This window comes from Passer domesticus, chromosome 1, assembly GCF_036417665.1.
Source record: "Passer domesticus isolate bPasDom1 chromosome 1, bPasDom1.hap1, whole genome shotgun sequence".
Lineage (NCBI taxonomy): Eukaryota > Metazoa > Chordata > Aves > Passeriformes > Passeridae > Passer > Passer domesticus.
In genome coordinates this window covers 30,890,972-30,917,299 of record NC_087474.1, presented here as the reverse complement: position 1 = coordinate 30,917,299, position 26,328 = coordinate 30,890,972, and the positions used below count along the sequence as shown (strand labels likewise).

At 41.5% G+C, this 26,328-nt stretch overlaps 1 long non-coding RNA gene across 3 annotated transcripts in view; it reads left to right on the top strand.

The window, feature by feature from the left end:
- Positions 1–25,963, top strand: part of LOC135296144 (uncharacterized) — a 28,958-nt gene extending 2,995 nt beyond the window's left edge. The window contains exons 2-7 of one of the 3 annotated variants that reach the window (XR_010358204.1): positions 13,705–13,786; positions 21,019–21,067; positions 21,338–21,422; positions 24,122–24,207; positions 25,543–25,642; positions 25,758–25,963. This is a non-coding gene — a long non-coding RNA (uncharacterized LOC135296144). Of the gene's footprint in view, positions 1–13,704; positions 13,787–21,018; positions 21,068–21,337; positions 21,423–24,121; positions 24,208–25,141; positions 25,316–25,542; positions 25,643–25,757 lie in introns of those variants that run through there. The other 2 variants (XR_010358211.1, XR_010358205.1) reach the window with 2 other exon arrangements.
- The last annotated feature ends 365 nt before the right edge of the window (positions 25,964–26,328 follow it).

Here is a 26,328-nt window from a genome sequence, read left to right as displayed (position 1 = left end):
AATTTGACTCAAGGCTACAGCTACATGCTCCAGCTTCAGGGCACATTTTTAGTTGGAGGTCACTTTTTAAGTCCAAGTAAGTGATGATGTGCTAGTAGGAACTAGGAGAGGGGCATAAGACAGGATGTAGAAGGAACTGAACAAGTCCAGCAGAGCAGTGGTAGAACAGGGGAGTACTGTTAAGGGAAAATAACATGCAAATCTGAAGAATACTCACACATGTGTGAAATTCATTTAGACCCTTGTTTGCTGCTTAGTTGATGAGGTTTACCTAATTTTAAGTGATGTAATTCACTTTGCTTTTAAATTGGAGTTTCTGCTGAAATAGTTTAGTCAATCAAATTTAATTCTGTGCATTTTGCAAACTTGATTGACTCCTCAGAGCAATTTATGTAACTTCAGGGAACCCAGTCCAGCTTTGTACACATGCAAATGAGGAAAGACTTCAGCTAAATGTTAACGTTTTCAGAGGACATAGAGAGATAGTAGTACAGTGAAGGTTGGTATAATTTCCCACAAATAACCAGACAAGAAATGACTGGACCCACATATTACTGTAAGACAGACAGGGTTCTTATTGGAGGCACCTCTGAAAGGAGTACATCAGCATCCTGGCCGTGCAAGGAGTTTGGCTGACCTGTGGTTTGCTGGTGTCAACCAGAAAAACTTCTGCAGTTAATCTGCTTTTAACGGTATCTTCCCTTTCAAAAACTCAGAATACCATTGACATCTAGTGGTGAAATCCTGTACTTAGAGAGACAGTTTATTGCATCAAAACTGCTGGCATGACCTTGAGGGACTGCAGGACATAATGCAGCAATGAGAGGCTCCTCTGTCATCTCTGTGGTCCACTGACCCCATTTTATTAGATTTGTTGACTCCAATTCCCGTTTAAGTGGACTGATGGGATTATCTGTTCAGCTTTTTTTGTGCATGTTATACCCTGGGTTTAACTTTCAGGCTTTCTGATGAGAGTGCACATTCACTTAGGACAGATGCTAATGGCAATAAAGACTGCTGCCTTCTCATCTGTCAGTAGTCCCTGGAGTCAGCATCTCATCCAAAGCTGTTGGCTGTAGTGAGAGCATTTGGTCTGGGGCAGCTACTCCAAACATGCTGCAAAGTTTTCTGAGTGTGTTTGACAAAAGCAAGCAAATCCCCAGCCTGTGGGGTTAATGGTGTGAGGCTGAACTCACTGTTTAGCCAAAGGATGGGTTTTGTGAGCCCGAGGAGTGGGTTTTCTTCTGGAGGTGCTGTTGTACAAGTGCTCCTGGCAGGCTGGTGGTAGTGTGTGGCTCTGTTCTCTGTATCAGTGGTACCCCCAAGGAGCACAGCTGCAGCCAGCCAGCTGCAGCTGCCACTTGGTGTCACAGGGAAGCTGCAAAGAGATAAGACAGGAGCATTTTGTCATATACAAGGCAAGCCTTCTCTGCATAGTAAACCTCATATTTCAGCTGCACGCACAGCATGGGTATTTGTGCTTTACCCTACCACTGGTGCAGCCAGTGAGTGCAGCTCACTGGGGGTTTCCCCAGACTTGCTGTGATATTGCAGCTATGGTCACTGACAGCCTGGGGTCCATAACAGGGACTGCTGACACTTGCTCTTTTGTGGGCTGGGGAAGAAGAGTGTTCCTGGACAGCAGCAAGAAGTACTATCAATAGGACTTATTCATTTAGTGCCACTCAGAGGGCTTTGAAGGCAAACAGAAAATGCTCAGCAGTTTAAGGCACCAGAAAACAGAGAGGAGATGCTGTTTTGAGAAGAGACTTCAGAAAGAGAGAGGAAGAGAGACATGGCCAGGGTCACCTGGCACCAGAGCAACATTGAGATTGAGCCTTACCCATCCCTGGGCACTTCCAAACCATTGGAGCTTCCCCTGCAGCTGCTCACTAAACCAGTTGTACACTGAAAAAGAGCCTGCAAAGGTGAAAGAGGCAAGGGCCTGATGGAGACAGCTGGAAGCTGAAGGGTGGCAGGGCACAGGCTCCTCCTGGATGGCTGCCCACAGCCTCTCTGTCCCCAGAGAACTGTACAATTTTCTGCTTGGTGGAGCAGCCGTGGTGTTGCTTACACAGGCTCTCTGTTCTGTGGACTACAAGGCATTTATTACTTTGAGGAAATCAGTGTGACTTGGAAAACCTTCCTCTTCTTTAGCAGGGTGCCCATCCCAGATGGTGAACTTTCTATAGCTGCTTCTCCTCTGCTGCCTCATCTGCTCCCTGTGCTGGCTGGATAAGCCTTCTCTGGGGAAATGAGGTGGTTTTATGGGTGGGGAAGGTGACTTGTATGGAGACAGAGGATACAGTCTACAACTGCAAGCATGGAGGAGGCATTTTGGAAGCTGGAGAAAGGTGCAGCACCTTTCTTAGGCTCCTTGGAGCAACCTGCTTCAGTACACAGACCCTTCTCTTCCTGGGGGCTGTTCCCACTGTGGGGCCTCCTCCACAGGTAGGCACATTTCCAGTCTGATCCTTTGCATCTTCCTCAATGGCTTGCCACTGACAGTGGTTTATTCCCTGGGTCTCTTATTTTGCCAAAAGACCAACCAGCTCTTAATAGTTTGGGCTATAGTAGCATTTAGCTTATTTGTTTTAGTTTTTTTCAATTAATTACTTAATTGAAAGAAGGAGGGCTACTTTTTATTCCTAGTTTGCAGATCCTCAGGCTGAATGCCAACAGATGCATACTATGGCCGAAAACCAGGTAACTTGACCTAGAAAATTGTGTCCTGTCTTGTGCACAGGGCTGCACTATCAGTTGATTGACAGATTAGGGAACTATGCCACTAAATTTTGCTTTTGAGCTGTGTTCTTTATGCCATCAGTCTACTTCTGGAGTCATAGAGAGTACTTGTGAGAGAAAGAACTTATAGTTGAGAGGAAAAAACTGTCTTTAACCTAGTTTCTAAAGAAAAATGACTGCTTTTTTTTGCCCTTTCTTATCTCTTATAGATTTCTAGGTGCTTGAGACATATTTGACCAAATCTGGAAGAGTCAGGAAAGGCTCAGAAATAAATGTATGTCTGTGAGGGAGCTCCAAGGGCAGCTGGAAGAGATGAGGGGAGGTAAAACAGAAGGCTGCAGCACTGCTCTTCATTCCCTGATTCATGTCAGTTCTTGCCCAGTGAAATTTTGCTGTTCATAGGAATCAATGTGTGCGCACATTTGAGCAAGGTTCCATTGGTGAACCTTGCTTTTCAGCCCTGGAGGTTTAGTGTCTGGAGGTGCTAGCAAGGCACTGATCCAGGGCCATAATCTAGTTCTTGCTTCTACAACTCTAGGCAAGTCTTCTGATGTTCTTTTGGTTCACATCATAGCCCTTTCCTCCTGCTTTTTTTTCCCAGTCCTGCCTTTTTGTACACCCTGCAAAGAGGTTGAAGTGTCTCAGGAGAGTGACCATTTATGAGCTCTGTACATAACAATAATATCAAAACCTTCCTGCTATCCCATTTCTAACTAATTACTACCAGTAAAACAGCGTATTTTTAAAATATATTTAATGGGAAGAAGGAATCATTTTTGCTTTCTTTTCCCATGTTTTTTTAAATCCTCAGCCACAGTATGGAGAAGAGAGCAGTTCAGGGCAACATAAACTGGTTGTCTGTCCTGTTTCTATCCTAAATATTTTATGGTGGAAAGAATAATGTTTGACTACCTTACAGCCTGTTTTCTAAAGCTCACTTAAGGAGGGTAAGCAAAGTGCTTTAGGAAAAAGGAGCTGTGGTAGTCCTATATGTTGTTTGGCTACGCAAGACAATTTGAATATGCCATAATGGCACCAACATGAGGCAGAGCTGCAGTTGCACAAAGGAGAAAATAGTACAAGTGTACTTTATAATGAAGACATATTGGCTTGTCTTTTAATCTACAAAGAGATGTTTTAGCTGGAACAAGGTGGGAAGGCATCAGATCAAGTTTCCTGTCTTGATTTCAAATATATAACATGCAAGGAAACTTAAGTAATATAATCTGAAGCTTCTGTAGTGGTTGTTTTAGGGTTTTTAATTTGTTTGTTGTTATTTATTATTTTGTTCTGTTTGGTTTGGTGTTTTTGTTTTGGGGGGGTTTAGGGGATTTTTTTTTTAATAAAAAGGAACAAAAAGGCAGACAATATCCCATCTCAGCTCAGTGTTGGAGAGTGGAAGAGGAGTCTCACAATGCCATCTAGGGGCTCCTTTTCTTGAGAGAGAACTACCTGTGTTTAAGTCCCACTAGCTGGGAGCTGGCAATGCATTTTAACTGCTCTTACCTGGGCAAGAGCAGTTCCAAACACTGATGGTATCTGTTCAGCCCCTCTCATATGGGAGAGAGCCTTACAGAATTATGCTGTTATAAGTTTTTGGCACTTATGCCCAACCTGTGGGAGGTGTCGGGTAAATCCTGCATTTCAAAAGCACACAGATCAGTATTCACTTTTCAAAAATCTGGCTGCAGACAAGGAAATACTAATTTTAGTTCTGGCAGGGAACTGGATGCGACTTTTGCTTCACTCAGTAGCAGAGTCTTGAGTGACCCATTTCTCTCCAGTGAAGGTGGTCTTGACCTTGCTCTGCTTTTGTTTCTGTGGCATGGCTCCACATCAGTTTCACTGAAAGCCTGTGTGGAGTGAAAAATCCTTTGTGGGTGAGGTAACTGTCTGTGGCAGAATTTGATTTGAGAAAATGGCATCATCATATCAGGTCACTTGAAGCAAAAGTGCTGGAGCAAAAGTATCAAACACAGCCACAGCAGTACTAGTAGCAGGGATGTCGTGGTGGTTAAGCTACAAGTGTGTAACATCACACGGGCACTTGGTATCCTGGGTCATTCCTCAGCACCCACAGCAGAAGCTGTTTTAGGCTTTCTTTATTTTTATCCATCAGTGACTTCCTCTGCTTTAATTCTGTGGGTAAGGTGTCAGGCAGCCTTCAGAAAGGCAGGATACTTGGAGTATTTGTGATAACCTGTGTGACACTGCTGAGCAGATGCATCCAGCAGGTTCCTGATGGCTGCTGGGCACCTTCCTGGAACCACCTTTGGTCCTGGCAGCCTCTATATTCCTGGTGTCTGTGTCACAGTCAAAGCATTACCAAACACAGGAATGTTGGACATGGCAAAAGAGGGCAGGAAACATTCTATAACCACTGTCACACCCTCTCCAACCTGCTTTTTATTGACACTTGTTAAAACAGTGATTTTCCTTTATTGCCAGTGATTTAAGATTAGATTCTGTGAGATTACACACACACATACTTGATTAATCCTCCCATAAATGAAATGAAGTGAAGGACTAGCCTGTGATATTTGCCTATATGTATAGTTAAATTCTCTTTCAGGAAATATTTAACATTGAGCTTAATATGGGATAGACTGTAGCTGAAAGAAAATGAAAAAGATTAATGTTCTGCAGTGACTTGCAGCATCCTGGACACTAGAGAGAAATTTGTTAAATGGAACAGCACAACAATGACACCTTCTGTAAAACTCTAGAAATGTCATGTCTTACTGCTTGGGCTTCTTCCCTTGGAAATTCCTAACCTACACCTGGCAGAGGGCTGAAGCAGGCATCTCTGTGGAGAAGTCCTTTCCCTACCAGGCTGTGCACATGCATCCCAGGCTGTCATGTCTCAAGCTGTGAAAACCATTTTGGCAATCCTATTCCATGTTTGTTTGGGGTTTTTTTCCTGTCCAAAAGCATGCTTGCTCAAATGAGTGAGAAATTGAATTCCTTACATGAATGAGGCTTCAAGATCATGGCAGGGGGGGCCCAGCCCAAGGTTATTAGTACCTCTAAGCCATATATTAAAAATACTCCATTGTATTGGCTTTCCTAAATGAATTTGTTAAAAGGAAAGAGCACAAGAGGGAGCCAGACTCTGCATCCTGTTAAAGGCTCTTGGCTGTGTGCTGGGAAGCAGTAAGGGGAGCCTGGAGCTTGGTCCCTGTGTTCCAAGCTCTGTCCATATTTGTTCAGTGGTTCTTGTACTAGATCCTGTGGACACCAGACCAAACTTCCAGGACTCCCCAGTTCCGGGTGATGTCCCCAGTCCCAGGTGATGACTTGGACCACAAAGTCAAATCACATGTCTTTCCCTCTGACATCAAAGGAAGTAGAAGAGCATCCCATTCAGGCCAGTCAGGATGTGAAGAGGTAAAAGACACAGTTTTGCTCTCCTTTGCAGTGAGGATGACACAACACAAACCTCCTGTTTCACCTCTCCAGCCACTGCATTCTCATGCTGCAGGGGCTGGGTGAAGAGCGCTGGCACTGCTGGAGCAGGTTTACTGACTCTGACGGGGGCACAGCTGCTGTGGGGTGTGTGGGGAGCAGTGGCACTTGCTCTTCAGCAGGGTGCCTGGGAGCAGCTGCTGTGGGGCTTGGGAGGCAGGACCCTGACCCTCAGTGTCCTGTTAGCATGTGTGGTCAGCACCCACACTCCCTGGGAGATGCCCTCCCCAGTGTCTCCAGCTGACAGCCAGCACTGACTTTGGAAGCAAGCCATAACTTTAAAGCATCTGGGACTTCTACTGGCTCTGATTCTTTGGCTCTGAAAATCACTCTTGTAGGGTATGACAGTTGGGAGCTGAATTTCTGCCCCCTGAACATCAGATCAGGGTCTTCACCAGAGATCAGCCCTTCAGTTGCCACATGCATCCTGAAATAATTCTCTGCACTTCTACTTTCTCTAGTGGCATTATGCAAAGTCTTTATCTACCATTTTGCTGGGTTACTAAAAATGGCATGAGCTCTGTTTAAGAGTGGAAAGTCATCCAGATTCCTTCGCATTTGGTGCAATAATTGTCAGCATGAGTTTAATCCAAGGTTTCAATGCTGGAACAGCTACCCACAGGATGTTGCAGGGTGAAAACACACGAGGATACAACACAGGGTACGATGGGAATATGGTCTGTATAACTCAGTGAACACAATCTGTATCATGCAGCTCTTCCAGCACACAGGCATCTGAGTGTCAGGGGCAGCTCTGCTCTGGTAACACCACTTCTCCTATGTGAAACTTGTCAAAAGGTTTAGATTATAACGCCTAAAACTTCTTGCATGTCAGTAAGTGCTTCCTTATTTTTAAGAGAGCAAAACAAAGAACTTGGGCTCTGCTCCATATAACATATCCTCAGGATTATTTTTTTCCCCTGTGTAATCTGACTGACTACAGCAGGGCTAGTTTAGATCTTTTTTGGTGTTTATTTTCCAGACAATACTCCTGCAAATGACAGACAGCACAATTACAATGTAGATTACTTCACAATTTTATTAATATGTATTAGAATTCTGAAGGCTTTACACCATTGTGTCCCAGGTAAACAGGTGTCCCCTTGCACATCAAGCAGAATTAGTTGGGTTTTGACTCTGTTTCAGTGACCTGCACCCTCTTGCGTGTACCTGGTATGATAAGAATTCAGCTGAAAGAAGAAAGCATTATTTGAATGGTATTTTTCATGCTAATGTATCAGATGCAGTGTCAGGAGCACATTACTGCCATGGCTGCTACCCGAAATTTTTTATGGTGTTAGCTTTAAGTACCAACCAATTTGTGTAGGTGAGTTAGGTGTTTGTTGATCAAGTCTCTTTTGGCATTAGTGACACATTTGTATTTCAGTGCCTTCTGGATTTCATGCTTTCACTGCTAAAATTTAGTTTTTGAAACTCAAGACTCTTCCCACTCCCTGGCTACACAGCCCACAGCCTGTTGGCCCATCCCCTCCTCCAGGGTTACTGGTGTCCCACAGCAGGTGGTGGATGTCCAGGCAGCCCCAAGGACAGGCAAAGTCCTGGGCAGCAGGTTCCATATCTGCTTGGCATCTTCTGTTCATTTTGTTTTGGTGTGGTGGTGGTCTTGGTTGAGAAACATTGACAATGTTTCATGCCAGCTTGCTGGCAAGGCTAACATCCCATTTGGGGTTAACAACACCTGTAACATTCTGAATTTTGCTGGAGATGTGCTGTATTTACAGCTAGGCATGAATATCTCCTCCTTCTCCTCATCTGACACAGGCAGGCACTCACACATCTCTTAGAGAGGAAGGGTGAGATGTTCACAGGAGCCCAGCCAGGGCGAGTGCTGGGGCTTTTTGTTGGTGCTCCACAGGGTGCCTCATCCCTCAGCAGGGGTAGGCATCCACTCAGCCACACAACCACAGAGCACTGTGTCACCTAAAAAAAGCGCATTAATTAAAGGGTGTCAGGAGAGGAGAAAAAGAGGGTATTTTTGTGGGGGGAGGAAAGCAAGGAAAATATATTTTCTTTCAAGAGGAGAAAATAAAGAGATATATTGCTGTCATCTCTAATTTTTAGAGGGAATTTTTCTTCTGGTGTTGCATATCAAACCTTCTGCCCATTTCCATGTGATTTGGCAGGGCAATGTTTGCAGACAGCTCTGGAAATTGAACTGCTTCTTTTGGTTTATTTTCTGTACTTGATACAGCACAAACCCTGCTATGTGCTTTCAGATCCAACATGCTGCTCTCTAAAAATGTCACACATCAGCAGTAGGGAAATTCTGGAGTATTTAGGTAAAATTATGTCAGTTTTCAGTAGCATTTATGAATTTTTATTAATTAGATGCTATAATGCAAAACCTGTATAAATGTGCTATAAATATATGTATATACATCTTTAGGAGAAAAAAAAAAGAATCAAACTAACAAGTGTTTCTTTTTGTGAAAGGGTGAAATGCCAGGAACTGCACAGCACAGCAAGTTTGCTAAAGACTACTGTCAATTCTATAAATTAGATTATCTACTTGTAAATCAGAAAGTCAAAACTACTGGGATTAATGACCCCTCTGAACACTGGCAAATACAAGTGCTCACTGCACAAAATTTCTTAATTGGAGCTGTGCTCATCTCATCCAAGCAAGCTGTAAGGGCAGCCCTCTGGATGCCCTTCCCCTGCCTTTGGGGAGGGAGGGTAGCACTGAAAGTTTGTTTTCCTCCTAGAGGTTATTCTTTTCCTTCTCCATCAGTGTGGTGATGCCTCTCACACCTCCCTGAAGCAGCAGGTTTTTGCAAAGTGATTTCAAGATGTTCTGTGGGAGTGCAGCAGGATCACAACCAGTTTTGTGATTTTGCATTTTTTTCAAAACTTTTCAGATTAGTTTCTTTTTCCTGCTTCCAAGACTTTCATTTTAACAAAATGCCTGCAGTGCTGACTGCTGGGGTTACAGCTGGGCAGCAGAGCTTCCTTTGGCCTGCAGTTTCTGCATGAGGACATGGTTTCCTTAATAAATGTGACTGCAAATGCCAATGATGCCAATAAGGCTAAAGTTAGGTTTCCATTAGCAAAATTCAATTTTTTAAAGTAAATTTCACTTCTTTCCATTTCTCCTCAGACCACCATTATAAAACCACTGAGTTGCTGAATACTAATTTCTTTGTTAAACACTTTGTTCTGTGAACAGTGAAATTAATGAAAACTGGTTTTCAGTTAATTAAATTGGCAATTTCCATGTTAATTTCTCTATCTTCAATCCTTTCATGTCCACTACAACAGAGACTGCAACTTTCCCCCATGTCCTATTTTATTCTCAACCTCCCTCTCCTCTGTCCCTGGCCCTGATTCTCCCCATGCCAGCTTTCCCCAGGGCTCAGCACCCTCAGATCATCAGGCTATGTCCATCATGGCTCATCCATCCCTAGGTGGGCACAGGCTGGCCAGCTTGTCTGGTTTGACTCTGGCTAGGAAAAGCCCAATGGAAAACAGGCAGATTCCACTCAACAGATTTTCAGGGAAAAAGGGAAGATGATTACCTGGGACTGTCCCTTCTCTCCAGCTGCAACTGTTTAGAAAATATTTGATAAATCTATTATATATATATATATATATATATATATATATATATATATATATACTTCAGATTTAATTGCAGCTGGCTCTAGGAGTCCTGAGATAAAATTGTGGGATTGAGAGTAACTGAATATTTCAATTGCATCAGCCTTCCTTCTTTAGAAAACTAGGCTCAAATGGCTTGGGAAACCTGAGCCCCACAGATACCTGAGCACAAGAAGAGCATTTTGAGATCTGCTGGTGCCATAATGACGGAAGAAAATAGATGAGTAAGCTGGGAGGGGTTGCCAATATAAGACATTGGTAACAAGGAAAACTTAAGGGAAACAGGTTTCCTGAAAAAAGCCTGATGAGAGTGTAAAGTAGCATCATAGGGAATGGCAGAGGAACTCAGTCTACATTCATCTGTCCAGAAATGCACATCTTTTCTACATGCATTTGAAACTGGTTTTGAGATTGAAATTACCCCCCACACACTTTAAGTTTTAGTACTTTCCCAATGGTAGTACAAACCAGGAAGCAGTTTCTAGGGGAGATAACAAACGCACATGTATTTGCAAATCAATTTTTATACATTTCTAAAAGCTTTTGGAACTTTTCAAATTTCATGTAGTTCTGTGCAAGGAAACTGAATTGGTAAAACTCCACATAACCCTCAGGGAAGTCAGAGTAGTAAGTCTGAAGAAGAGAGGGCTCTGGGGAGACTTTATAGAAGCTTTTCATCACCCACAGGTAATGAAAGGTGGAGAGGGATTTTTTACAAGGGCATGGAGTGATCATAAAAGGGGTAATGGCCTCAAACTGAAACAGGAGAGTTTTAGATAAGATATTAGGAAGAAGTTCTTTGCTGTGAGGGTGGTGGGGCACTGACACAGATTGCTCAGAGAAGTTGTGTATGGCCCATCCCTGGCAGTGCTCAAGGCCAGGCTGGATAGGGCTTTGAGCAGCCTGGAGGTTTGGAACTAGGTAATCTTTATAAGGTCGCTTCCAACCCAAACAATTCTAGAATTCTATGATTCTATATGTGTAGTTGGGGAGCTGGATTTTTCTCCTCAAATGGCAGCCCTGATGAAAGCATTTTTCTGGGATATAGCATTGAACATTTTGTTAGTTTGAAAATATGAGAGTGAGACACCTGGCACAGCAAGAGAGTGGAAAAATTATGTGAGCTGCACATCAAACAGGGACAGGGTCTTCTGGCATTTATGGTCTGTGCTAAAATATTTCTGCTTTCCTCTTTTGTTGTCTCCCCTGTGAAGTACTTGAGCTCAAGGGACACTCCTAGGTTGGGAATTTGGGTCGTGATAGCTGGCTGAGCTAAGTTCAAACAAAAATCTGCCCTTCTGAGCCCTGGGATATAAAAATGTGCAGCATTTCTGTATCTTTTTAGTGATATAGCCCCAAAGGTGTAAGCAGAGCAGAATTCACAGTACTTTCAAGGTGGCAAAAGTAAATAAATTAAGATGAGCTGTGTTGGATATTGACAGACACATGCAGTGCCACTTGCCTTGAAAGCAGTTTCCTTTGTAGGAAGCCAAGCTTTTTCCTATGCAGCCTGTGATCAAAGTGGGCAATCATGTAAAAATAAATTATGTTTTCATCTCTGTTTCCGCTGACAATTTGAGGGCATTTTTGTAAAATCCTTCTTAGCAATGCTTACAAGTCCCATCTCTTAAGATTTCGGGGAAGACACCTTTTCATCCAGCAACTTTTGGCTGTCTGGAGGAAGCACATGCTCTATTCAACATTCCCTGTGAACACTAAGAGGAGGATGTCCTCTGCGTTAATGGGCTAACTTTCATCCTTGAACCTTCAGACACATATAGACAGCACACACTGAGAAGAGACTCAAACAACCTGTTACTTCCTCTCTCATCTGTTTACAGGATTAGTGCCATAATAACTCTATGACAAACTGTACCATAGCAGCTCTGCATTCAAACACTCCTAAAAACCTCTGTGGGGACTGAAAGCTTTCATAACAGTTAGGAACAAGCAATGTGACAGTCTCAGTCCCAGGTGTACAGTCTGATTTGTTCCTTTTACAATCTTCCTGCTCATGACCTCACTTTTGTACAGCACGCTCCAGGGATGCTTGTACAAAACCAGCCATAAGTAAAGACAGCTGTATATTTCATTAAAGTACATGAAAGGGCTGAAGGTGTAATGCCAAATGGACAGGAGCAGTGGGACTGAAAAGCTAAAAGCTTTTCTACTAAAGCAGCAATTTATCACTTGCTTACACAACTTGATGTTAGTAGGGCTTTTGCCAAAAATATTTCTTTAAATCCTAAAAAACCCCCAAATGATTCGTATTATACGTGTTTGGAAGTAATACAAACACCCAAAAAAGTGTGGCAGACCTCTTTATGCACTTAATTATGTAGCTAATGCAAGTTTCCTTCATTTTCAAATCTCATCTGCATAGATAGAAAGATCACAGAACAATTTGGAGGCTTGTTCTTTAACCAAGGGAAATAATAACAACAAAGGGAATAATTAAACCACAAAAAGTATTTACAAATAAGATAGCATCTGACAGAAAGCCATGGGGGGCATCTTCCATTTTAATTCTTCTTTCTAATGGTGGTATTTAAAAGAAAATAGAGAAAGAAACAAAAGTCACTAGGAAATATCTGAGCATTGATGTTTAGTTTGCAATGCTGCTTTTAAAGGTTTTAAAAATTATTTTTACCTCATGTTGTCCCATTTTATCACTTTGTAGTCTATAAAAGATTCAAAAGGTTCTTCAGAGGTGCAAGATGTGTAAAAGGTACATCATTGTGTTCTACAACTTGCAATCTGTACTAGATAGCAATAAATAAGTGGATAAACATACATGAAGATAAGTACTAAAATATATTGAATGGCATGTGGCCCTCTATGAAATCCCATATTTGTTGCAATTGGGATATTCATGCCTTTATTTTCTCTGAAGAAAAAGGATCTGAATGAGACATCCTGTGTCAGAAGCTTCTGGGCATGATAAAGAAAAAATGCATTAGAAACAGGCAATAGGTATTATTCCTCCCTTTTGCAATGACTTAAACAATGAACAGCAACTCTGGGAAAACAAACAAAGAAAAACAATAAACAACTGTTGCAGGAATGTTTGATTCCTGAAGGGCATCTTTACAAACTGTAGCAGTAGCTAGATACCATGTGGAAACTGTAGAACTAGAGTGACATCAATAAACAGAACAAATGCAGAACGTCTTTAGGTCACATGGGGATTTCTGAGGTCATAAAGGCTGGTTTCCTAAACAGCCCTTTAAAGCAGAGTGTTTGCAGATATTTATCAAATTTATTTAAGTTTCATTACTGATCCAAAAATCTCATTTCAACATTGCAATTTTTAGTTATTCCAACTGCAATATAGATAGCCTAAATATGTTGAACTTCCATTTCCAGCTTTTAGATTTTATTATTTTCTTTGCTACTTTGTTGCTATTATTCTACAGGACATATTCATGGGAGAGAAATCCATGTCTGATTGTTAAATGCATAGAAACATGAGGCATTAAAAAGTCCCTGAACTAAAAATGGGTTTGGGGCAGGTGAGTACAGAGAGAAGTATAAATCTGCTCTGTCCTCATATCCTCTTTTCCAGATGCCCATGTCTGGTACTTTTGGAGAGGTGATATTTGTCTGAACAGATGTTTGTTTTGATCTATTCTGGCTGTCCTTATAGTTCTTCTATAGATATTTACACAGCTTATTAGGTAACACCTTAGGTTTTTATCTGCTCTGTGAATACATAGATGGTGCTCTCTGGCAGATTCGACTGCAGGGCACTTTTTAATCATTTCATCAACATGGGTCTTAAATTGTAAAAGAGTTGTAGGTAGTGTGTCAGTAAGGAAAAAAAAAAATCTAACTTCTCTACAGCTCTGTGACAGCTCTTTCTTGGCATCTGCACAGGTCCCATTAGCCTTTTCCCAATGGAAGTATGCTGCAAAGACATCTACATTTTCACTGTCCACCAGGACTCCAAGGTTTTACTGTAAGTTAGTGTTTTGCTGTACCATATCCCTATTCATAAAGACATGCTGCATATTTAATTTCCAGATTTATAAATAAAAATGCACATATTCCTTGCTAAACCACCCAAAGTGCTCTGTCTCCACGAGCTCAACTTCGTACTTTGTCTCAGAAGGATGCTGTGGAAGGTGGTCATCCACTGTGAAGTGCAAAAACTGCCACCTGCTCCCACTGTGTGTTTTTACTGTTGGAGTAAAACTGTGTTTCACTCTGTGAGCATTCCTCCTCTTCAGCCTCTGGACTGTCAGTGACTCAGAAACCCACAAAGATACTTTGACAAAGAAGGCCAAGAGGGGGTACCCTTTGGCTGTTCGATCCTTGTTAAGAATTGACTTTGCATTCTAATTATGCAAATATTTCCACGAGGTTTGAGAAATACCTGTGGAGTGACATGTATGCTGGGAGATGAATGAGTCCTGTTCTTTCTTATCTAGGTTCCTGTCAATGGTACATCAGCAACTTAAGAAATTCATCTTGTGTCTTCTCATTAACTATGATTGTAACCTCTCAAAGCCTTGATTTGGGTTAAGTAAATGTATCTATATTCTACCTTTCACCATGCTCTTGGGTTTTCTTGGTTTATTTGCCTTAAAAATACCAGATTGGTTTGAGTTATTTTTATTCTTGTGGTTTCTTCAGCTCTGAAAAATAGTTTTGATAAAGGATGGGAGGAACATACTTAGGACAGACAGCTTTTCATGTCCATGCTGAAGAAGTTAATACATTAAGCTCAAAATTATTTTTGGTTACCCTCTTAGTGAGATACGAACAGCAAGTAACTCTGAAATAGCATATAACCACAACAAAAAACACAGTTCATCTAGCCACTTAGGAAATGGCTTTAGCTACTTAGGGCCTTAATTTAATATTAGCAGAATTTTAATGATAGCAGATGGCATTATTTGTGTACATTTGACCTTACTGGGGTTAATTTTTATACTTTTTTTTAATGTAAGTGTTAAATACATTCAGTATTAAATATTTTAATGGTGGTGTTGCTGGAAAAAGTATTTCATTAAAATCAGTGAAAGGCATTTTGGGCACAGAGGAAAAAATATGTAAGTTCTTATTTTGCATATGTATGTCTTCCCACTGTAGCTATCAGAGATAATTTTGCTTAGATCTGCATAAAATATGCATCTTTGGGGCACTTTTAGTTAAAGAGCTGTGTATTCTGTCTTGATAAGCGCTGGGTATATTATGTATGTTTTGGGTTTGGTAACCCAGTAGTCATTTCTGTGATCCATACAAACAAAGTACCCAAACCAATAAGGTAACTAAACCTTCAATTACTGTAATGTATGTACAGAGCATTTCTCCTCCTCCCTACTTCCCTTCGCCCAAACCATCTCTCCTTCCCCTGGGCATCATCTGGCTGCTAAAGCATTGAATCCATCACAGTGCTCTTAAACGGCTGCGGGAAATTTGTTTTACAAGGCTGGTTTTAACTGAACTACCTGCTGTGCACCACATTGCTACTGTTTGTGAAATGAATGATGGGAAAAGCAAGTCTGTGATTTCATTTGTTCAGACCGATTAGTCACACGTTGCATATGGTATCATTTGCTTGTCACTTAATGACTGACCAGCCTGCCTGAATCATTAGTGCGGCAGTGCAATGAAAGGAAGACATAAACATAATGATGAGCTCAAGGAAGTGGAGTGCTGTTTTACCTAAAAGAAATGGTGCGCAGAAATCCAGCACAGCTGCAGGTGCTCCGACGACAATGTGGGAAGCAGTTAGCTTCCAATTTAGCAGAAAATTAAGAGCGAAAAAACTGTTATTTGTGAGAGAAGATACTCATGGCAAGCAATCATCCATGCTCTATACCCACAAGATGAGCATTCAGCTGTCTTTGTCGTGACTTAAAACAATTGGTATCTTGGGCAGCATTCAACACCAGATTGGTGCTTATTATCTGCAGTTTATTCTTTCTTGGGATATTTTGTAAAACCCCCCCTTTATTTTATGGTTAATTTGCTTGCTTGAATGTAAAGCCATTTAAGCTGAAAAATCTGGATTGGGGTTCATCATTGTGCCAGTGCTCTGAGCTGTGTGATGCAACATAATTGGCAATTTTAAAATTCATAATCCATTTTGTTTCATGCATACACACACGTGCACAAACCCTGCCATCCCCTCTCTGCAAACCAGTAAAAAAGCATGATTGGAGCATGTGGATTCCTTCAGTGAAATATCAGAAATCAACAAGAGGCGAGTTTTTATAAAGTTAAAGAATGGATTTCTGCTAGTCAGGAGAATATGATCCCCAAAGAAAAACTACGGAAGTATTAATGGATTTGAAATATCCTCATTCTTAGCTAGGCAAGGCTTCACACTGCTCAAAAATACTGGAAAATCTGAAATTTTGTGTAAGCCACTTTTAGTGATTTTGGTAGCAGGCTACTGAAAGAAAACATTGTAGAGTGGGAGGGACTGGAACTTGGAATTCAAAGGAAAATGTAATCATTTCTTAAATGCATGGCTGTTTATACCAATGTACATTGCTATTTGTTCAGAAGAACTTTAAATTTACTTTTTCTAATTGATGATGAAAGACAAACCAGGGAAAATTCAGGCCCCGAGTTCTTCTGTAAAAGCATTTTGTTTTTTCTCTCCTGTTTTATGGCTGGTCTTTGTTCCTGGAAAAGCTCTCACTTCTCTGGAGTTGCTTACAGGCCTTGGAGGCCAAGGGATTTTCTATGTCTCACCACTTACCATAACGTATGGTGCTGGCAGGGTTGATTATTTTTTTAAGGTTTATTGCTTCAAGAGTAACATGAGTTTTTACATCAAATTCTGTCTTGTCTGAGCTTGTGATTTTAGTACTTCCTTGTGCTCCCTTTTTGTTTTCACCAGCTGGCCACAGCCAACACTCAGCTCCACTCTATTTCCCTCTGGCTAATGGCCAGCCACCTTGCCTGCCAACTCTGCTTGCGATCCGCTGGTTCCTCTCCACCCATTTCCAACACTCTTGTCAGTTTGCGTCCTCTACTTCATTAAGCATATCCTCTGGTTTTTCAGAAATGAAGGATTCTTTATGATGCTGGGATAGAAATGGTCTGAGTTCACCAACCCCAGAGTACCAGAGCTGCAGGATTTGCAATGTTGTGCCTACATGGGAGGAGATGAGGCTGAACTGCTCTTCTAGTAGGACTCTGTTCCCCCTAAAGTGCAAACCTTTATATCTGAGGAAGTTAATTTCGTCAGCAATTGATAATGGCATTATCATCTTTGAGTGAAAAATTTTCACCGGGTATTGTATAACCTTTGTTTGAAGACTTAGAGTGTTTCTCTGTTCTGTTCAGCTCAAATTCACTAGGCCTACCTATATGCTCTGAATTGCTCTGTTTTCTGGCAATCCACCAATCTGTTCTCCAATGGGAAGGTGCTGCAGCCTTAAGCCAAGTGACCTCATGTGAAAGATGGCTACAGTCACTAGTTCATAGAAACACAGAATCATGGAATTAGCTGAATTGGAAAGGACCCACAAGGACCATCAAGACCAAGTCTTGGTCCTGCACAGCACCATCCCTAAGAGTCACACTGTGTACCTGAGTGTTGTCCAAACCCTTCTCGAACTTCGCCAGGCTTGGTGCCATGACAACTTCCCTGGGGAGTCTGTTCTATTGTCCAATCTCCCTCTGGGTGAAAAACCTTTTCCTGATATCCAACCTGAACCTCTCCTGACTCAGCATCATGTAATTTCCTCCAGTCCTGTCACTGGTCACGAAGTGAAGATATCAGGACTTGCCCCTCTGCTTCCGCTCACAAGGAAGTTTACTGGCAGTGAGGTCTCCCCTCAGTCTCCTCCAGGCTGAACAGACCAAGTGTCCTCAGGTACTCCTCACAAGGCTTCCTCTCTTCAGACCCTTCACCAGTCTTGTGGCCCTCCTTTGGGTGCTCTCTAACAGCATCATGTCTTTTTTATATTGTGGTACCCAAAACTGCAGACAGAACTTTAGGTGAGGTAACTGCAGTGCAGAGCAGAGCAGGACAATCCCCTCCCTTGCCTGGCTGGTGATGCTGTGCCTGACTGTCCCAAGGACTGGCTTGGCCCTCCTGGCTGCCAGGGCACTGCTGAGTCATGTTCAACTTGCCATCAACCAGGACCCCCAAGGTCCCTTTCCATGACACTGCTCTCCAGTTTCTCATTCCCCAGACTGTACTTACATCCAGGACTGCCCCATCCCAGGTGCAGAATCCAGCACTTCCCTTATTGCACTTCATGTTGTTGGTGACTGCCCAGGCCTCTCATTTGTGGAAGTCTCTCTGCAGGGCCTCCCTGCCTTCAAGGCAGAGAACAGCTCCTCTAAGTTTTGTATTAGCTGTGAACTTGCTGAGTATCCCTTCCAGTCCTGTGTCCGAGTTATTTATGAAGACATTGAAGAGCAGAGAGCTGAGGGTGGAGCCCTGTTGAACCCCACTAGTGACAGGTCCCCGGTCTGATGTCACCCCATTCCCTACAACCCTTTGTGCCCGACACATGAGCCAGTTGCTTACCCACCTCCTGATGTGCTTATCCAGCTGAGTGCTGGACATTCAGTCCAGAAAGATGCTATGAGAGACAATATCAAAAATTTTACTGAAGTCCAAAAGAGATCACATATCTCTCAACAGCTGAGTACTCGGAAGGTAAACAGAAAGTTGGCAATTACTGGGTAAGGAGCTATAAACAAGACAGAAACCATAATTTTACTCTTCTTTAAACTGATGCACTCCTACCTTGGCCACCCTTTGTCTTCCTAATTGGTCCACTATAGACAGGGCAACAGGAGGTGGAAAGAAGGGCAGTAGAAATACCAGAGACTAGGATTTCCAAATGGAAAAGTGACACCAAGGTGGAAAACAAGAGAGTCATACATGATCATAAACTCCAACCACTCTGAATTTCTCACCATACAGGAGCAATGCCAGACAGCACAACTGAAACAAGTAAAAGGTAAGAGCACATTTTCACCTGGCACATGGAATTCCTCTCCAGTAGTTTATGTGGAATTCAAAACAGGAATATTAATGAAAGAGGAGATTCTTTTGCTCTCATCTGTACATTTGGATTTGGAGAACATGAAGGATGTGGGTAATTCTTCTCCTGGAGAATTTCAGCCTGTTGCTTTAGTTCTGTATCACCTTTCACAGGTGCTTATGATTGGTTTGGTCTCCAAATGGCAGTGGAGCAGCCTCTCACCAGAACAGCACTGACAAGAAAAGTCCAGCTATCCGAATTTAATGAAAAATTTACAATAGTGCTGAAAGTCTGTCTTTGAGACAGGCATTCATAAGCACTGCAAGGCGCTATAAAGTCTGGGTAACTGAACAGTTGTTTAACCCAAATGTCAAAATTGTGGAAGTTATAAAATATTTAATAGATGCTGGCTCCTCTTGCATTTGTGAGTTCCATGCATTCAGATGGTGAAGCGCAGTCTCTGCATCCTAATTGATGACAACAGCCTCACATGGACAGCTGCCTATGTATAATGACTCATATTTAAGAAATGTCTTCATAGTTGATTTATTTACTCATTGAAATGAGAATATCTTTGGTGACAGAGTTCCTTTCAAAAAAACCAGTTTATTTTAAAAAGTAAAGCGAAAGAAACATTGGGGAATTTACAGAGCATCATTGAAATACTCATGAAAGAACTGTCTGGCTTGCTCCACCACTTTTTCTGGTCTCCAAAATAAATGTAAGAATCAACCAAAGCTACCTGCAAATCTCCCCCTAGGGAAAAAAAAAGAGGGGGGAAAGAAGTCATGGAGAAAAAGAAAGTTCATAGAAAACTATTTTTATATTTTTGTTTCAAACTTTTTTTGCACATAAAAATAGGAATTTAATTCAAAATAAGTCAGTGCACCATCCCCATCTTTCAAGTGTAATGGTATTAAATGCTCAACAAATTTCAAAATATTTCTGTTTAACTTCTTTTTACTTTTCTAACCAAGGAACTATGAATAACATTGTTTCTCCCTAATACTAAGTACACACAAAATAGCTTCAGAACAACTTCAAGTATATTACATATCACTCCATATTCCATCCCCCTCTTGCATTTACACAAGTAAAACCAGTGTGTACCTTCAGAACTTTGTTTTTCTTTTATTTACTTGATTTCAGAAACAAAAAAGTCATATGGAGATTAACACTATGAGCCAGCATGGGGACCAAAGAAAAACTAGAAAAAAGCAATTTTACTGCTGCTGCTGGCATTCCTGTATAAAGCTCAAATTGCAAGGCTGTCAGTGCTTGCTGCCACATTTTGATTTTTTATAAGCCACTTTTGCCTTCAGCTAAAAGCATTAGAGTATTTTGCAGCTATTCCATATTCTGTACTCTTGTAATTCAAATATTTAGAAAAAAACCCAGGTATTTTAATAAACCTCTTGACCATTGAAAGTACTATACAATATGAAATCATTACAGACATTATTTCTATATCCAGCACAATTTTATAGCTACATGGATATATCCCACTGTGGGTAACTCAGGGAGTCCACCAGACACTGGATGAATGTCAGCATCACTGAAACTATTCCCTCCACAACTCCATAAGATTGCACAGAGAAGTTGTGGAAGCCCCATTCCTGGCAGAGTTCAAGGCCAGGCTGGATGGGGCTCTGAGCAACCTGGTCGAGTGGAAGGTGTCCTTGCTCATGGCAGGGGGTTGGAATAAATGATCCTTAGGGTCTCTCCCAACCCAAACAGTTCTATGAATCTGTGATAACACAGAAAGTCCTTAAGAATGGTGCAGTCTGGTCAGTAAGCAGTTCACTAGAGAACTTGCATGGCACAAACTGTTTGTGATCAAGGTGTCGGGAGGCAACTGAGTGACCCTGCTCTTGGAGCCCAGATGTCCATCCAGTACTGTTCAGAGGACTGAGGGAGTCAACAAGGCCATAGTGGCCATTAATTGTGTCCCTTATTAGGTCAGGACGCTAAAGAAAGAACAAGAAAAAGTTGGGAGATGACAAAGGGTTGTTTGCAGAGTGTGGCTGTCCATCCATATGGCTGGAACCAAAACTGGAAGAAACGCCAGATTTGCCTGGGACGTTGGAATACTCTTTCATTACCTGAAGGAAATACTCTGAGTCTGATAAAGCACTCATCATTGATGTTCTTCCTTTGACCACATCAATGTAGAGGTCACAGCCACTCACTCTTTTCTTTTGTGAATTCAGTCTTTCTTTTCTTTTAGGAGCACACAAGGAATTTTGTGAAGAGCTGAAAGGAATGTTTACAGTCAGGTAAATTTTTGGTTTATTTAAGTGAGAGGAAAATAAAAAGTTTGATCCAAGCAAAGGTAATCTATTTTCACAATCCAAATCCTGCATTTTTTCAGCTGAATTAGTTTCCCGTTCTTCTCTCTACCATGTCTCCAGGACTTCCCCTATACATCCACCCTGGCAAAAACTAAATTGGCATAGTGGTAGAAAAGTAAGGATGGCAATCCTCTCTGTGCTACAGAGTGAGAGCATCCACAGCCTCCTCTGCAGCCAGTCTCTCCATTTTCACAGGCAGAGTTTCGGGGAAGGAATTAAGAGGAAAAAAGTTGCTCCTGCTGTGGCAAAGAAAAGTCAAGCAAGTCTCCAGGAAAGAATAGTAGGTTCCAAGAGGGGATTTTCCAACAGAGTAAATTGTTTGTAGGAGTACCATGGTTTCATTGTAATCGCCCCCAAGGCAGCAGTCCTCCTGGTGGATTGCTGTTGTGAGTCAGCCTAGCAGGAAAGCAAGCCTTGCAAGGAGGCAAGCAATCATTAAACTCCTTAACTCTCACTCATAATTCAGAACTATTCTGATTTAACACGACTTTCTTCTGTAGCTGTCTAAATTCTCACCTTTAAGAGTTTATTGAAAGAAAATGTCCCTCCCTCCTCCTCACTAAGATCATTTTAAAGCAACCAAATATCAGAGAAAAAAGCCTTTATTCTGCTGTCATGTATCTGGCTTGTGCAGTGTCAATACTGATATTGATTCAGAAAGCACATTATGCAGGTGTTGCTAAAGTATTTGAAATTAGGTGGATTATGTAAATTTTCTTAGTGAGAAATTCAGGGTAAATTTTGACTTTCTCTCTGTTTTTAACTTTCACGTCAGAGCCAAAGTGGAAGAAGAAAAGCAAATTAACTAATCTCTTATATTAAATTAATTTACTTTACCTACTTGTTTAATTATAGTTACATATCTCTTCCTTATAACCATATTTTCTATCTATTGGTGAGTCTGTCTGTTTGTCTGTCTGTCTATATATCTGTCATGTACTTACATACCTACCACTACACCACCTCACTGGTGGAGCTCTGCAAAAATCAGTGCTGTTTCCACGTGCTGCCAACAGGCAGCCTGCGTGGCTTACTATGAAAAAACAAATTTGACAGAAATTATATGAAATAAACAATTTGCAACAACTCTTTCCTTACCCAGAGACTTTGGTTACAAAGCAGAAATATAAAGAATGAGACACGACTGATGAATTAAATCACTGGAAAGTGAGTTGTTTTCCATTTGACTAGATGGAAACACCTGAAAATTTCACTGAGCTGAAAGAAGAATTAGTAAAGCTGTTGAAACTTCTGAGGACAGCAAAGGAGAAAATGCTTATGAAGTAATAGTGCAAGTGTTAATTTGAAATTGATGTTGTTACATCAAACACTATATGTCTTGTAACAGATGGCTTGCCAACTGCATTTGATGTGAATGTAGGGTTAATTACAGTATTTGAAAAAACATTTGGGCACCCATTTTTTGGTATTCCTATGTGATGGGCATCAACAAACACCAAGGATGAAAATAATTGAGCAAAGCTTGAAGAAATGAGAAAATTGTAAGAAGCACTGAGTATTTCAGGACAGTGTTATCATTAAAGAAAAAAATCAAACTATAGTAGATTCTTTAACTCAGCTTTTGCAATATATTTAATTCTTTTTGAAAGCAAATAATCTATCTTACTGCAAATCTAAACACAATTGATTAAAAACATTTCAGAGCTCTTTTCTACTGAACACCTATAAGATATAGATATGTTCAATTTTAAATCAAATTCAGTTTGGCAAACAAAATTATCAAATTCAGTAAATAAAAATGAGGGATTTGAGAACTTGGTTAGGAATTCTTAAATTTGGAGATACAGCAGTTAATAGGGTCAATCTTGAAAATAGAATTCAGGGCCCAACACCACTTGACTACTTGCTCAAAGACAACAAGGTGCTATAATTATGTATTCCAGTATTTGTATAGCAACACATTCCCGAGTTCTTTTCACCTATGCAGTATATGAAAATTGACACAAGGAACTTCTACAACTGAAATGTGTGCTGCACATGCTGCACCAAAAACAAGTCAAGATCAAATGAACAATTGCATTGCTTCCTACAGTAATGTGAAATGGAAAAATATTCTCTCCCAGGAGGGTGTTATTGGTCTCACAGCATCTCTGGATGAGTGCAGAAACTGCAAAAGTGAAGCAGTTGCCATATGTCAGGAACAAAACCAGTTACACCAGTAGCATCTGTAGGTGAACCTGCACTCCTAGGAGACACCCTGAGCCCTGCTATGGGGTTCAGAGATGTACCAGTGCCATATGTTCTCCTGCCAATTGCTGTCCCTGTTGGCCAGGCCAGGCTCTCCTCCCAGCTGGTTGGTTGTTGGCTCCAGCCCACAGCCCAACTCTCACCCAGTAGTCATGAGGGAGAAAGATCTTTCAACTGATGTTCACCAAAGTCCCCTGAAATGAGTGACCCATCTCAGGAAGGATTTCCAGATCCTACAGCGCAGCAGAGGAAGGCAGGATGCTGCAGAGAACAGACATGGGGAAGTCAACGCCAATTCACCTACACCTTACAGCTGAGCACAGTAATTACAGACATGGTGTGCAGCATGCTTGTTTATTTGCTGCTTTATACCACACACTGTGTAATAGCCTGCAGGAATTCATTCTGCCCCTAATTCAGTCTTAATTAAGATTATGCTTTTATCTGGGTAAACAGCCAAAAAAGTTAAGAAGGGTGGGTGGAATAAATAAGTAACAGAGTACATTAAGCCATTGCCTCAACTAGTATCAGTCAAACTTCCTTGTGCATCTAAAACTTTTCAATGGCAGTGAGAAAAAATTGAATTTAGTAGGAGTTTGGTCTGGCTATAGTGTTAAATCAGTCTGACTCTCAGCTTAATTAAAGTAATGCTCATGACAACAGAGCATGGGTAGGCAAAGGTGTGAGTGCATGGACCTCTCCATGTCTTATGACCAAGTGTCACTCAAAGCAATTGACTGTTTCTAAAAGATGCAACTACTTATTTTTCAGATCATACAGAAAATGGATTTACAGGAAAAAATCAGGTATTGAAGAAGAATTCACAAATATTAAACATACCTGCTGATCTCTTCCTGGTAGGTGACAATGACTAAATCAAGTAAGGCAGACCAGATTTGGACTGACAAAATGGAGCAATCTCAAATGTCACATTCATTCATGGCACTGAAGTCAACAAAGGCTTTATCTTGGATAGTGTTTCTGTTCTTAAATGACAAAATATATCCAAATTATATGATTGCTTACAAAGTAAAATAGGATATGTATTTTATAGCCCCAGCTCTTCCACATCAGGCAAAAAAAAAAAAAAAAGAAAAAGAAAATACCTAGTACTTGATCAGGCAAATGTTTTTATATAATTGGTGGTGCAGCATAGACTACTTTGTATCTGAGCTGGTGGTTTGGTTTCCAGGCAAGGAAATAGAGGAAGCCAACACTTGTTTAACTTGGTGGACAATGACAAAAAGATACTGCAGAAAGATACTTGGTTAGATTATTTTTTTTTCTGGAAAAGCGAGTGACTATAAAATACTCTTTTTTATTCTGAAGTCCCTACTTTATTTGGAATGACAGTCTGTAGTTACAGGTAGAAGAAGGTGTTGTATCATGGAAAGAGCATTGTGCCGTGCTCTCTGCTCTGCAGTTCTTGGGACAATGTGTAGCCCCAGTCACAGCTTGGGACAGTGCAGCTTTGCTGTGGCTGGTGACTATGGGTACACATGGCTCTGTGACTCCAACTAATGCTGGGGACAGGGGCAGCACTGGCCAGCTAGATAATTCTTACAATGGAAGCCTGCATAAAGCAAGACATCTTTGAAAATCTCTATCTCCAAGTATTTTGCTTTTCCAGTGGTCTTTATCTTATTTCCTTTCTGTCACTGTTTTTTTTCCAGTAACAGTCAGAGGCACACAACCTGTCATTATGTTTTGAGGGCATTAAAGCATTTTCAGCAGTACTAGGTAAATCTACCCATGATCAGTGACTTTAATGACTAGAAAAATGGTTTCTAGGGAAACGTCTGTTCAAAGGAGAGAAGAAAAACATGCAGCTCATTAGAAAGGTTCACAGCATACCTGCAGAAGGTGAGGTGCATTTTCCTTACCAACTTCATCCACCTGGAGGTAAGAGCAAGCCCTTCCAAAGACTGTGCATGGAGAGTCTAACCCCTAGCAGAGTGATGCTTCATGAAGGATGTTTAAAGAGCTGCCATCATGAACATAATCCTCAATACAGGTCTTTTCAACAATTATGAAATAGAGAGAAAAACAGATAGCATATGCACCGCATTTACAAAGGATTTGACAGTGGATTCAATAACTAACTCCAGACTTTTTTATTAGTTCCTATTTGGAAGAGTAAGCAACTTTTCAAAGCAAGAGGACAACATTTTTCCCTCCTGCTTCCTTCCCAGGTTACTCACCACCCTTTTCTCCAGTCAAATAGTTTTCACTGTGTATCACTGTGTCACCAAGGGAAGGCAACGGGACTCTCCAAAACTCTGCTGGCTAAAAGTAAGCAGAGCATTTTCTTCCTTCTGCAATAAATTTTTTGTACCAGTTATGTAGTCTGTATGTGGGGAAAATAAATATACAGCCCCTGTAACATCTCCTCCTGTCCACATGGTAGCAACAGCCTTCCTCAGGAGCTTTTACTACCGAGTGGAAACAACAGATGAGGATGGACTTGTAGCTGAGAAAGTGGAGTCTATCAAGAAGCAAAGGTCAGTCCCTAGCAATGCCACTACTTTTCTGATTATTTTTTCCCAAGTTCTAGTTCAAGTGCTCAGTTGAGCAGGACAGGAATTGCAGTAAATCCTGGGTTTCAGCACAAGATTCTCCCCAGACTTGCCTCATCAGCAATGGAGAGGCAGCCTCCCCAGGCAGAAGCATGATCATAACACCTCATGGCTTCTGGATTTGAAGATCAAGGAGACCTTCAGCCATGTGAGCAGTGACACTCTGGGGCAGGGGGCAGGCCCTGGAGGGGCTGTGGTGCTGCACAAGGATAAGGGCAGAGCTTGAGCCCACTGAAAGCCAGAAGGGCTGCAGGTTTACTAGAAGGTGGCAGAAATCAGTGACCACCAAGTCAGTGACCCACAGCATGTACCCCCCCCCCCCCATCCCCTCCCAGGATGCTGAAAGCCCTGGGACTCTTCAACCAAGTTTAGATGGCTGAGTTAAGGATTGCTAAGCAATCC